At 35.9% G+C, this 14,752-nt stretch overlaps 1 long non-coding RNA gene across 1 annotated transcript in view; it reads right to left on the reverse strand.

The window, feature by feature from the left end:
* Positions 1-5,342: 5,342 nt before the first annotated feature.
* Positions 5,343-14,752, reverse strand: part of LOC105853533 — a 30,797-nt gene continuing 21,387 nt past the window's right edge. The window contains exon 4 of the long non-coding RNA XR_001145374.1: positions 5,343-5,941. This is a non-coding gene — a long non-coding RNA (uncharacterized LOC105853533). The remainder of the gene's footprint in view (positions 5,942-14,752) is intronic.

The following is a 14,752-nucleotide window of genomic DNA, read 5'->3' on the forward strand; positions in this document are numbered from 1 at the left end:
CAGTAAAAGTTCTTATAGGTGTAACTACACTTCCCTAATAACACTTTTCCAGTAGATGTCTAAGGACAGTACAGAGGGTAATTTCCTGTGCCACTTATATTTATTCATTTAGAGCTGAATAGGAACTACCCTAAGTCCCATCTAACCTCATCATAGAGAGAGAAGCAAAACTAGAGGAGGTATAAGTTCCCTCATTTGTCACACAGGAAGTTAGGCTAAGTGACCTTACTGTCATTTAAGCTGTGTGAGTACTGAGTTTTACTTTCTGTAATGTTTTAAGTTCCTATAGTATTGGTGGTGGGGTAACTTTAGAGATTTGTTTTGTGCATGCTCCTAATGTGATTTCTCTTTTCCTGAAGAGTTTCTTATTTATGTCCCATCCTTCTTACCCAGGATAGCGATAGCTTTTTAGTATATATTAAATAATTCATGGAACAGCTCTTACAGAACAAAAAAGAACCCATGCCTCAGAGTTCTTTCTTTAGTTTTCTGAATCTGGGTTACAGTTGAAATTTGCAATAAGCTTCCAAATTCATTGTCATAGTTTATTTGTTCTGCCAAATAAATAATTGTTCTTATTTAATTGAGTGACTAGAAAACCAGAACTGACAGGTTGTTTATATTCCTTATTAAAAGAGAATGCAAGAATTGTGGCTCAGCATGAGTCAGTCTATAATATTGACTGAATGAAAAATAGCTAGTTTTCAAAAATAGTATGTGGAGCTAGGATAGAATTAAAAGCTATCTATTCCTACCAGGTAGCTTTCATTTTCATAGGATGAGATTAGGGAAGTACTTTAGATATATCTAAACTGTAGAAATTCATGACTAAGCCGAGTAGTTAGTGACACCATACAAAATGAATACTAAACTTCTGCATGCCTAGGGAGTGACTAGCCTGGTCGGGATGGAAAAATACTTCTTTTGTACAGAGTGAGGTTTAAAGTGAAGGAGAGACATGATTAAGTGGGAGACAGATAAGAGAGGAATGGTGTCTGTTGGCTTTGAGACAAGTGAAGTACGCAAAGAAAAAGAGAATTCAACATAGAAGAGATAATAAAGGTGTTTTCAGTGTATATTGATGTCTTCACTTACTCATATAGCAAACACTGAGTTGCCTATTATGTAACACACATTATGCTGGATAGTATATAACTATTAAGTATCATCCTTCTAATGATGAGTTAGAAAAAATACCCTCCCTTCCCAACTCCATTCTTGTCATCTTTTACCACACATGGGTATAAACTCTGGTGACCATGGAAGGAAATTTCCAGACTGCCATAAATTAGTGCAACTGTTAACCTAGTCATACACATTACAAAAACTATATGGCTAATTAACACATCGGGTTCATAGTTTCTATTCTAACCTTAAAAATTTGAGAGTGGCTTCTTTGACCTCTTTTTCTAACAATTCTCCCTTGTCCTTTCCACAAATGTGAGGTTTGAGTCCTACAATCTCAGGGTGTAATCCAAGGCTTTCCTTTATCCCAATAGACAGCATCCCTTAAACTCCTACTCTTCGTGTGTTCTGGTGCCTTTTCTTCCCTCTTACACATAACCTCTCAGTTGTTTTAAACCTTTTAGTTCCTATGTAATAAAATATTAGGACATATTCAAATACATCAGACATAAACTTAACTAGAGTGAATTACTGATACTGGAATTTATTTGCCTGAAACAACAGGATTATGAGAGATAAGAAATCCAAATCTTGCTAGAAGGATATAGGCAGTTTTAATTGTCTTGCTTTTTTATTCCTTAGTAATGACTGTTGCAATACCAGGAATTATGTGTATTCCAAGGAGGAAAGGGCAGAAAGTAGATGATTTCTATTTATCTACATCTCATTGGTCAAACTACATCACATGGCTATCTTTGGGTACTCTGGAGAGGCAAGATGTAGAATAAGGAATGGGTGGGTAGAAAGAGTCTAGAATAAGTTTTGAGTGTGTGGCAGCTACAGATTCTAATCGTGAAGTCTTACCTCTTGTTGATTACTGCTCTGCATGAATTTTTACTTATTGTCAGACAAGTCATTAACTATGGATTACAGTTAATAGGTTGAATGTATGTGTTTGGGAGTGAAGAACTCTCAACTTCTCATTGAGAGTTGAAAAGAAGACCAGTTGAGGTGATTTGGCTTCAGGAAACTACAATGAAAAATACTCAAATTTCTCTCTCTAAAGATTTACTTCTTTCTAGCTTTTGACTGCATTTTATTAAGCTATTGATGTGTGTGTTATTTTTATAGCCTGAAGTTAAGTTGAAAAACAACTTTCTTATAACTTTAGTCTCAGTAGATGTCAGATTCGAAATAAGTGGAAGAGATTGGATATAAAATCACTCTTACCCGCTTTATATTCTCACTTGGATATATACTCATCTCATCTAAATCAACAGGTCTAATCAAAGTCTAAGTCCCTATCTTAGTCTTGTACTTCTGTGGGCATTTCTTTGCCCCGATGGATGCTGTCTTATTTTCATTAGCAGTGTTACTCAGCCACTCACATCTCAAAGTTCAGAGTCATCTTAACAACTTCTCCATCACATTCTTTCCTATAGCCAAAACATTAATAAATCTAGCTGTTCTTTCTGGGAGTCATTTGCTATCATCCAAAGCTAGATTCTCATTTTGACAATTAAAGAATATTCTTAGCTGGTTTGCATGCCTTTGTTTTTCTCTTTCAACTCATAAACAATCCAACATGCTTACGTCAGTTTCTAAACGTTGAACTTTTGAAGGATTTTTGAAAACATTGCCTAAAAGCCTGTATTCATCTATAAGATAAACCCAAAATAATTGACTTGTGTGGCATCATTTATAAAATACACATTAAACATCTTATTTTACCTTCAAATATATAAAGCATGAAATATTGCTAGATGTTTAATGGAAAGTAAAATCCTTTGAACTGAAAATAGATCTATTAGCTTGGGTTTATGTGTCTTTCTTCTAGCTCAAACATATCCATTATGGACATAATGCAAAACTTTCTTGGGACACCACCCCCTAAGTAGGCAATAATACAGATACAGCTGCATATCTAAACACTAATGCAAATTCTACAAGTAAAGTTGGATCTTTCATTCCCTTTGATGACCATGAAACCAGTTTTTAAAAAGTTTTACTAAGGGCCTCCCTGGTGGTAGAGGGTTTAAGGACAGAACTATCAAGCTGTCACCAGCCACTGCAGTGGGAGTTCTATCCCCAGCTGTCCAAAGAGCTGACCCACATGACACTGAAGAACTATTCTGTCTCACCTAGTGCTCCCCTCAGCAGAGTATTTCATTGGATCTGCTTGAAAGGAGATCTGCCTTGCACCCCATATTGTAGCAAATGGCAGGATTTCATCTTTTTATAGGGCTGAGTAATATTTCACTGGGTCAACAGACCATAGCTTTTTATATTTAATCATCTGTTGATGGGTACTTAGGTTATTTCCAGATCTTGGCTATTGTAAATAATGCAGCAATAAACATGGGAGTGCAGATATCGCCTTCATTTTTGTTTACTGAAAATCAATAACACTGTTTCAGTGTACATGAACTCCCAGGTATACTTCCCATATGGACTGTTTTAAGTTCCTTCCCAGTTCAAGTCTCAGTTCCTCCTCTCTGCCCTCACTTCAAGTTGATGACCTCAGTTACCCTCTTGTAGCGAGAAGGCTTACGTAGTGCAAGTGTGACTAAACTTTGAATTTACTGAAAGTAACCTGCCATTTCTGACCATCACTCTTACAAACTTGAGAATGTTCTGTTGGAGACAGATTAAGAGACATCTATCCTGGAAATTCTTGTTGTCTACCTCAGCATATCCCCATATGTTAATAGATCACATTTTACTTCTCCAAACATATCGGAGGAAGAAAAAACCTTTTCTCAAAGATTAACAATCTCCCTGTGTTCTGAATTCCACAAACTTCTCACAGTCAAACTCTCCTTTTGTCCAAGGGGATACAATTGTTTATGGTCCAAAATATGTATCCTTGTATAATCACTTCTGTGAACATCCATCTTAAAATGGATGGAGACCGTGGGAACAGACTGTCACAGCTTGTCTGAATAGACTAGTCAAATAATTTTTTTTTTTAAAGATTTTATTTATTTGTGCATACAGAACTGGGGTACAGGCCAGAGGCTCAGGGGCGGTGAGAGATTTCACCAGAGACAGAGTGGGGAACCGAACAGGCAGATCGACGAAGTACACTGCTGAGGGGAGCAGCGGGCGGGTCAGGAGAGGTCTGCCGCGCCATGTGGTCACCTCCGGGGCAGGCGGGAATCGAACTCATGCGGAAGTGGCCTTAGCTTCTCAGTGCAGCGCTCTAACCCGCTGCGCCACCAGGGAGGGCCAGACTAGTCAAATAATTTTTAACTGCTTCTTTCAGAATAAATACTTTTACTTTTTCTAAAGATTTATTTTCTATACCTTTATTATTTTTATTGCATATAGAAATTTCATGTAGATGTAATGTGCTACTACAAGTGTTCCTGTCTATTTTAACCACCATGTGGGAATCTCTTATCATTTGATTGTATCAAACAGGACACTGAGGTATGTAGAGCCAAGACAAAAGAATTGAATGTCCCTGAAGATGCTAATAGTGAACATTTTCCCTCATGAAATCCTTTAGTCAGATATCATGACTGTGTTTCTGCAGAACCTTTAAGGTTTTGACTTTTATTTGATGAGAAGAAACTTCAGAAAGAAATCTTGGGCTGGAGAAATAGAGACCACAAAAAATGCCCACCATCTCAGTCACTTCTAGCTGTCTAAGACCTTATCTAGGTTGGAGGGCTTGGGACTATCTGGCCAAAAATGGATACTATGAAGTGGCCTGAAGCCACTGAATCTCTCTGCTCCCACACTTTACACTTCTAAGCACTTCTCGGCAGTCAGAGTCTTGAGTTCACCAGATTCAAGTCTGGGCTCATGTGGAAGATAGAATAATACTATGTGTAGCAAAGACATGGAGCAACTCATGAGAATAACAAAGAAGTCCTGATCTGTGCTGGTTTTTAAGTTTAGCATTTTGCCTAGAGCTCTCTAAAAGTCAAACCTAGCAAATTGCGACAGAGTAGCTTCATGAAAAATGGAGGAGAAAGTAACTTGACATTTGGGTTGAAATCTTGATTTTTGACAGAGAAGTTCTTGTCCTTCCTGCTTATCTTCCTTCAGAAAGAACAATTCCTCTTCCCTTTTCTCCTTCTCTCACCTGTAAACTAATGAAAATACTTTGGGGAATGTGATCTGTTGTTAAATAGACAAAAGAAGAGCTGATACTTCAAAACATTTATTTCAATCTTACACCATGCAAGACATTGCTAGACATAGGAGCTACAACTTCTAAGGATTCTGCTGGTCTAGCTTCTGAAGCTTACCCCTTGGGATAGCTCTTCTCTCCCTTTTTATTATTGTTCTCTAAGGAAACATGTTAGATTTTTTCTCTGAATAGCCCCAATTATGAAAACTTACTACCATAGATACATTCTCTATCTGTGTGTGTATGATGGCTATATACAAGCTTTACATGGTAGATATTAAGTTTTTGTTTTTTTTTTTTGCCTGAGAATTAGTTTTTACCTTGTTGATTGTATCCCTGTGAAAATGTTCTAAGGGAAAGACAGATAATCTGCAAATAAATAAATAAATAAAATACTGGTGATAAATAAAAGGAGAAAATTATAGTTTTAAAAATTGGGGCATGGTGACTTTTGGTAGATATCCAATTGCTTTACACTGAATCAGAGGAAGGAAACAGTTCATCAGCCGCCTTGCCTTGTCTGTCTCTTCTCTACTTCACTTAGGCTGAAATATGGCACTGTTTCAATTCCCTGTGGAACTATACTCATGTAAGCAAGCTCGGGGGAGATATGCCAGTAATGTCAGATCCTCTTTTCTCTGAAACTCAATTACTTGCAAGGGCCCCATCCAAAACCTGTAAGAAAAAGAAAACAATGCCATCCATGATATACAAAAAATTTCATCCTGCTCACCTTAAGTTATGCTGTCTCCCTTCAACAAACTCTATTACCCAAATAACACAGTTGCCAAAAGCCAGGAATCCAGTCTATGTCATTTATTTCTAAGCAACTCTGAATGGGCCATTGTTTCTCAGTAAGGGTGTGAGATTATCAAAGATAAATTTAATTCACCATTGTGGTGTAACGGAGCATATATATCTGTATAATGTTCTTATAGGTGAATTTCAGCAAAATAATGCAATGTGGACCCTCCCTGGTGGTGCAACAGGCTAAAGTACAGCACTATGAAGCTGTCCACAGCCACTGCAGCATGAGTTCGATCCTGGGCCAAGGAGCTGACCCACCTGGCACAGTAGACCTCTCCTGACCCACCTGCTGCTCTCCTCAGCAATGTATTTCAGTCAATTTGCCTGTTCTGTCTCTGGTGAATCTTCTCAGCTTCCCTCCTCCACACCTCTGGCCTGTACCCCAGTTCTTATATGCATAAATAAATAAATCTTAAAAAAATGAAAAGCAATAAGATGTGTTGATAATATGCCCTTGTGCAGGTTTTAAAGTCCAGACCACTGTTCATAAACTGGCAGGTAAATTAACACTCTTAAGATTCAGTTTACCCATATGTAAAGTGAGAATAATGACACTAATATTTGACTGTTGTAAGGAATAGTGAAAGTGGTATATGTGTGTGTGTGTATATATATATATATATATATATATATAGAGAGAGAGAGAGAGAGAGAGAGAGAGATGTATATATGTGTGTGTGTGTGTATCTATATCTCTATATAGATATATATACATATATATATATATACATTGTTTAGCAAAATACTTGGAACATAGAAAACCTCTAAAAAAGCAGGTGATGGTGGCTAAGGTGTTGTGGAAAAATGCAAGTTTCTAAGTTAAATAGAAAGTTGGAAGCACAAATATTTTACTGACTAATGAAGAGTCTTTACATATATGGTTTTATTACATAAGGACACTGGGACTATAGAGATAATAATCGCTACTCACAATATTATTCTGAGAGTTTGGAATGGTTCTAGGAGGCACCTAATATACCTCCTGGCACAAAAGAGAAGCTCACTGTTATTGGTTTTCTTGTACCCTTAGACTTTCTCAGTTTTAAAATCTCTAGCTCTATATGCTGCTCCTCACACATCAGTTTTCTGTCATCCAATTTCCTTAATGTTACTCTTAAAATTTTGTTAATTAAGATACCCCGAGTGTGACTGGGGCACTTCATAAAACATGGGCAATATTGCATGGCATGATCCTGAAACTATACTTCTATTTTTTTTCAGTACAACATAGCCATAGCATACATTGACTAGCTTTAGCCTTATGTTTAACTAAAATCTGATTTCTTTAAAGCAACCAAGCCTGTCCATTTGACACTTAAATCAAAACACAAATGCTTATACTTATCTCTGTTTAGTTTCTACTAGTTAATCTAAGTCCAGAACGTTACTCTTCCAAGGTCACTTACAGCCTTGATTTTCAAAATCGTTAAAAAGTTATGGGGGAGAAATTTGGGAGGGGCACTAAGTAATAACTGCAGAACTTTCTCCTCAGTCTTACTTAATTGCAAAATAAACACCTCCCACAGCATTTGCGCTTATGTGGAGGAAAAAAGATGACTTTCATGCTTTGCCTCTGCCACTTCCCTTAAAACTACATAAGCAATTAAACTTAAAAAACTTAGTTGCTGAATAGTAGAAATTTATTTTAGAGATCACCTTAAAGGAAACGAGAAAGGAAAAGGATGACATTCTTTTAAATTCTCAAGTAGAAATAATTCTCCTGTGTTTTAATTAAGTATATCTATATATTCTGTCAATAACACTGCCCCAAAGCTAGCATTATTGCATCTGTGCATGCAAAATTATATTCTCCTTTGAGAATATGTAAAACAAATAAAACAATTTGAATTATTTTCCGTGAATACAAAATTTATCTTAGCTTTACCAATAGAACTCTAATGGAAGTTTCATTTTTAAGAAAAGATTTATTTTATTTATGCATGCAAGAACTTGGGTGTAGGCTAGAGTTATGGGGTGGTGAGAGGACTCACCAAAGACTGAGTGGGGGGTATAACACGTGAAACTATTGAAATACACTGCTGAGGAGAGCAGTGGGAGAGACAAGAGAGGTCTGCAGTGACAAGTGGGTCAGCTACCTCGCCAGGATTCAAACCCATATGCAGTGGCTGTGATAGCTTGATAGAGCCTCCCTATGCCACCAAGGAGCCTCCCAGAAGATTCTTAATATTACATGAAAATTACTTTCTACATAAACCCAAATTGAAAAACTTTTACCAAGAATCTTCTGAATAATTTCTCCATAATAACCCCTAACTTTGTTTAATGTATCAGTGTTGTTTTTTTTTAATGTGAGAAATTGCAATCATTTTAGGGATATTTTCAACTTTCCTTATAAATAAAAATCCTATGTATATCAAATGTAACTTTAAAGGGGAGGACACTGAATAATAATGAAAACATTCTCCAACACAAAATTTCCATGAAAGTAAAATAACTTTATTAGAGTGAAAAAGAAAAATTCTGATGACAAAAATACTTTACAATCTTTCCCACACTTGGGAGAAAGAAATGAAATAGAAGACTAATATAACAAAAGTTATATTAAGAGAAAATTGTCAAGTTCACCTAGCCTGGAACCAACTTTTCTTTTCCATTGAGGCATATATAGAATAGTTAACATATACCTTAATAATTTTTTATATTTATAACCTGTAGTCCAAACAAAACAAATAACCTATTAAATAAGTCTTGGAATGTCAGTGATATTGAAATTAGAAATTTTGTGTTGGAGAATGTTAGGGTTAGGGAAAGGAATCATATTTCTAGTATTTACACAGACTCAGAAAATCATATTTTCCCACTTATAGTTTAGAGATTCAGCTACTTAGTACAAATATGGAAAGATGGTCAAGACTTTAAAATAGACAATTTTTGTTAAAATTATTTTAGGTTTGTTATGTATTTCCTGGATAGAAAAGACTGACCATGTAAAATATATATATATATATATATTTCTATTAGTCAAGATTATTATCATTTTATATTGGATCATAAATGGAATTCAAAGGAGTCTATTGAATTCATATTGAAAGTGATTTAGTGTTCTAAGACATCTTTTACTTCATAAGTGCTTTCAATGTGCTGATTTGTTTCAGAATACATATCTTTGAAGCCTATTAAGAAAGATCTTTTTCAGGTTGAATCATGAAGTTGCTGATATTTCATCTTTCTTAACCTATAAAACATCTGTCTCTCTTGATTTAACCTACCATAATCAAAGATCTAGTCAAAAGCAGGAGAGCTTTTCTGTCAACTATCTTTATCAACACCAATTGACATTTACAGAACTTATATTCAGTATGATAAAATGAGCTTATATTACATTCAGTGTGATAAAAGGAGCCACCTTTTTTTCATCCCATCAATAGCCACTGGATCTCATGCTCCTGTTTTCCACTGCAACTGTCACAAGTTAAATAAAATCATTACTCTAAGTGAATGCCAACCAGCCCTGTTGAATTTTCTAGCAATGTAAATTTCTGATCCTGATCCCTCCCCTCTTTCTAATCTACCATTATCACAGCTTCACCTATTGCTTTGCATTAAATTGATGTTTTGTACATTGTGAGGAAAAACAAATGAGAATTTGAATCATTGAATTTTAGAGTAAGAAGAAATCTTAGCAATTACTTAGCCCACCCCACCTTTAATGGGCAATGTTATTAACCAATTTTCTTTGTCAGCTCAAGTTTCACCCAGTTGTCTGAACTTCCCAATGCTACCAATGCATATCATTGATTCAGAATCTCAGCCTAGGCCTATTTACTCAATTAAGTCCCTGCTATTGGTATGGGTATAATAGACTGAAATACATTCCTCCTTCCTTACGCCAATTCATATGTTGAAATCTTGACTGCCCAGTGCCTCAAACTGTGTCTGAATTTGGAGAGTCTTCAAAGAAGTAATTAATTTAAAATCAGGTCATTAAGATGGTCTCTAATCCAATACAAATGGTATATTTATAAGAGAAAAATTGGACATAGATATTTACAGAGGAAAGATGACTTGAAGACAGAGAGAAAAGAAATCATCTACAAATCCAGGAGAGAAACTTCAGAAGAACTAACCCTTCTGACAACATTGATCTCAGACTTCCGGTCTCCAGAATTGTGAGAAGATAAATGTCTGTTGTTTAAGCTGTGTAGTCTTGATAGGTAGTTACAGTAGACCTAGCAAACAAATACAAGATTGAGCATTGGAATAAGACCAACTTTGAGTCAATATGGAGAATTTTCGTAAACTTCCAAGAAAAGAATTGTCCCTGTTTATACGAGGCTCTCCTTCCTCCTCAACATTGTGAAGTAGAAAGGTGAAGCTTGTAAATTCTGTAGCCATTTTGTCATCAAGAGTGTTGCTACCCTAAGAATGAGCTAATACTCAGGGTTGAACATGACTAAAGAATTGCAAAAACAAGAACTAGAGTTACTTAATTAAGCCAACCTCAAAGTTTACTCAATCTTTGGATTTCCAGGTTTGTGATCCAATAAATCACAGCTATTTAAAACAACTAGGGCCAAGTTTTCTGTTTCTTAAAGACTCTATTGTATTTGCTATCACCCATTCCTTCATTTTATAATAAGCCTCTTCAAATTTGTGACTTCTCACTATGTTTAAAAAAATGGAATTCAAAACAATTCACCTTTACTGATATGGCTAGGTTGAAGACTGGAGATACATACGTAACTAGTAGAAATGTTTGAGATGAAGAAAACATACACTCTTAGAAATATTGGAACAAAGTAAAAGAATCTGAAAACTAGTTTTTTGTGTGCCAGGAAGTCAACTTCCATCTTGTTCCCTCTAACCTCATCTAGTCTCTTTCATAAGGACTCTACCTTATCCAACATTCACCCCCTCTCTTTCTTTCTCTGCCCTTATGCTGCTCCAAACATTCTTCCCATTAGGAGTAGCCGGCCTGCCCCCCTGCCCACCTCTGAACATTTCTCTCCTTTGTACCCTCCTGTAATGCAAGATCTGTAATGCATAGTTACAGTTTCAAAGTAGTTTCTATATATTAAATGGTTAAGATGCATGTTTTATGAGAATATAGGACACATTGACCTCTTATATAGGAAAATTATATTAACCATTTAAGGAAGTCGGAATTTTACCATGTTTCGCCACTTTAAACTTCTTGGCAGTTTGAAACCATTGCATCTCAGCTAGGTACATTTTTTGTTCTTGAAAATGGAAAGGTCAAATTAAGATATTCTTTTTATATATATGTCCTACAGCATTTTTTTGTGTGTGTGAATTTACATTTTTTTTTAAAGATTTATTTATTTGTGCATACAGAACTGGAGTACAGGCCAGAGGCTCAGGGGTGGTGAGAGATTTCACCAGAGACAGAGTGGGAAACAGAGCAGGCAGATCAAGGAAGTACACTGCTGAGGGGAGCAGCGGGCGGGTCAGGAGAGGTCTGCCACGCCATGTGGTCACCTCCGGGGCAGGTGGGAATCGAACTCATGCGAAGCGGCTTTAGATGCTCAGTGCTGTGCTTTAACCCGCTGCGCCACCAGGGAGGGCCTAATTTACATTTTTAAAGGACAGGTATTTTAGGAAAGAAAATACTTGCATAGACACAAGTCAGTGGAAAGAGCTGTTGCTGCTTTGCAAAGGAAAACGTTTGAGAAAAGAAACACCTGCGTGGCTAGATGATCTGGTGAATGACTTCTTTCTTTTAAATTTTGGCAAGCTAAGTTATAAGTAGGGTTAATTTCAGTTTTATTTTTTATAAACATGCTGTAGTTGTAATGAGAGAACTGTAAAGAGAACTATAACATATGCAAATATTCATTGAATAAATATCTGAATGATTTTTGACGTAGCTTGGTGATCTATTTGTGCATTGCAAGCTGAATAATTACATTACATACCTCTCATGCTAGTTTAATGTTAAATCTTCAAAACTTCAAATCAATCTATGACAGGAAATGATAAGCTGAGCTTCAAGTTGGTGGGTCAAACAACATGTGATCATATGAACCCACCAGTTAGAGACAGAGATGAAGAGATGTCAGCAAAAAAGCTTTGATTGTTTTGGACATTTTTAAACCAGGAATTCATTGATACTATCTTTTTCTTCCTCAGAGTACAAGGAACAATTTATATCCAGTTCATCTAAATTGCCCATTGTCCTCTTTGAAGTGGGTGCATCACTTTCTTGTTACGCATCTGTGTGCTGTGACTCAAACCAATAAGCTAATCTAGGTCTGTATAGTTGGCATGGATAAAGTATCACACCTTTGTTTTGTTAACCCAAGTTGAAAGTCCTGTGCAGTTCTGGGCTAGGAAAATCCAACGAATGTTTTTTGCTTTGCTTTGTTTTTTAAATAAACTAGGCATAGTCAAAATCCTACTTCTGACAGCATATATATTTCTCATGGTTGATGCTTTTGTGTCTGCTATTCTTGTTTTAATAATTTCAAACATGGAGTTGTTTGGCATTTAACTTATTTATTACCTTAAAATACAATTGACAATACATCTGAATATATGGCCATGCTCAGGAACTTGATGTGGAAAATTACTATTTTATTAGTGTCCACTTATTTGGCCAATCATACTTTTCTAGAAACTAGATATGACCTAAAAATTGGGTTTGAATACCCTAGAAACTGCACTCCAGAATTTCTGAATTTTTAATTTAAAATCCTAAATATCTTAAATACCAACTTTTGAGGCTAGCAGAGTAGTCATTGGTATATAGATTGGTTTTTGGTTTTAATATTCTCCATGTCTTCTTCCTTCATGTCAGAAACAAATGAGTTCCTTAAAAAAAAAAAAAAAGTTGCCTACTTGACCAGACTGAAAAAGAAAATACAGTTAAGTTTCATGCAGTAAGATTCATTCTCATTGTTGCTAGCTCAGCCTTATTTCCCTTGCCAGTTTTGCAGAGATATGAAAAGAAAACTAATTAAAAAGAATGTACCCTGTTTTCACCTGTACCTAACAAGTATTAGAGTGTATGCCACTTGGGAACCAATCATCTATAATTATTTTTTTCCTTCACACTTAGTATTCAATGACTAGATAAATTAAATCCCAAAGTCACTTTTTACTAAGTGCAACTCTGTTAAGAGAAAACTCTGAACCTTTTTATACGGAGAATGACAGTCTATGAATTATTTACATTTTAAATGACATGATAGACAAGTTCTCTTGGTTTTAGGTTGGTTAGGAGGAGAATTTGACAATAGTTTTTCTTTCTTTTTTTTTGCTTAACCATCACTATCATTTCATTTAAAAAAAAAAAAAAAAACCACTGTAATTTCTAATCACAAGCTCCAAGAAGCTAAATGAGATTAGAGCAGTGTCAATAGAATTTTGGCAACCAAGAAGAAAATATTTGACATCGCTAAAAGTGCAAATGAACTTACCTATCTATAGAGTTTAAGAATTAGTACTGCAAATGCAATGTTCATCCAGGATTATTAAAAATCAAAATCAAATAAAACGCAAGTGTAGCCTTGCTATGGACTGTAGATTTGGGACTCAGTGAAAATGCCAGAGATAGCTGGTCATATCTTATGACTCATAGGCACAAGATATGTCTGCTGGGAGCACAGACAGGTGGACACAGACCTGATCTGTTCACCAACATTGTTCTGGGACTTCAAACAGAGTGCCCACTAACTGGTCACTAACTTGTCATTTGCCGGCTCTCCATGGGGGTACAACTCCATGGGTTAAAGCACTGCACCATGAAGTTATCCGCAGCCACTGTGGCCAGGAAAGTGACCCACATGGTGCGGCGAACTTTCCTGTCTTGCCCACTGCTCTTCTCAGTAGTGTATTTCAGTAGATCAGCCTGTTCTGCTCCCCACTCTGTCTCTGGTGAATACTCTCACTCCCTGACCCCCTGGCCTATACTCCAGTTCAGTATGCATAAATAAATCCAAATCTTTTAAAAAATTGTCATTTGCATTTTTCCAACATGTGCTTGTAGATTCAAGGTATATTTTAAAAATGAAAAAGAATGGAACTTCAAACAAGTATGTGACTTCGGCTTCAATGTGAAGAATTTGCCTTTGCAAGTAATTTAAGTCAGTTTTCACCTTCACACCTCAAAAATCATACACAGAGACTGAGTCTCCTCCCCAGAGATATGAAATTACTTTCCCAATAATTTATTTTCTAATATGAATGAAAACCAGATATTACCTTCTATTTTTTAAACTTGTATGCTACTTGAGTTTTCCATGTTGGTATATTATTTTAAAAATTAATTTGAGAAGTATTGGCACTTAACATGGCTTTAATTTCCCCATTTGCTAGTTGCTATAGTTCTTCTAGGCACTCAAAATACCTACCTAACATCCAAAATGGATAGTTAGCTATGCTTTTCAATGTATTAGATTGATACTCTAAACTTTCTTGATTAAAAAAATAAATTTGAATGTCTGGCTCTTTCAGTATGTAAATGCAAACAAGTTCTAGATTCTCTCTGAGCTTCAGGTTCACCAACAGTCATATGGGTACTTTACCACTGTAGTTACTTCTCCGGGTTGAGTGGAAATTAAATGATAGGCTCCATGTAAGATAGTTTTTATATTGCAGTTGTGTTCAATAATGGTTTTTTTTTTTTTTTAAAGATTTATTTATTTGTACATACAGAACTGGGGTACAGGCCAGAGGCTCAGGGGCGGTGAGAGGCTT

The sequence above is a fragment of the Condylura cristata genome, unplaced genomic scaffold (genome assembly GCF_000260355.1).
Source record: "Condylura cristata isolate star-nosed mole 26May11 unplaced genomic scaffold, ConCri1.0 scaffold00001, whole genome shotgun sequence".
Classification (NCBI taxonomy): Eukaryota; Metazoa; Chordata; class Mammalia; order Eulipotyphla; family Talpidae; genus Condylura; species Condylura cristata.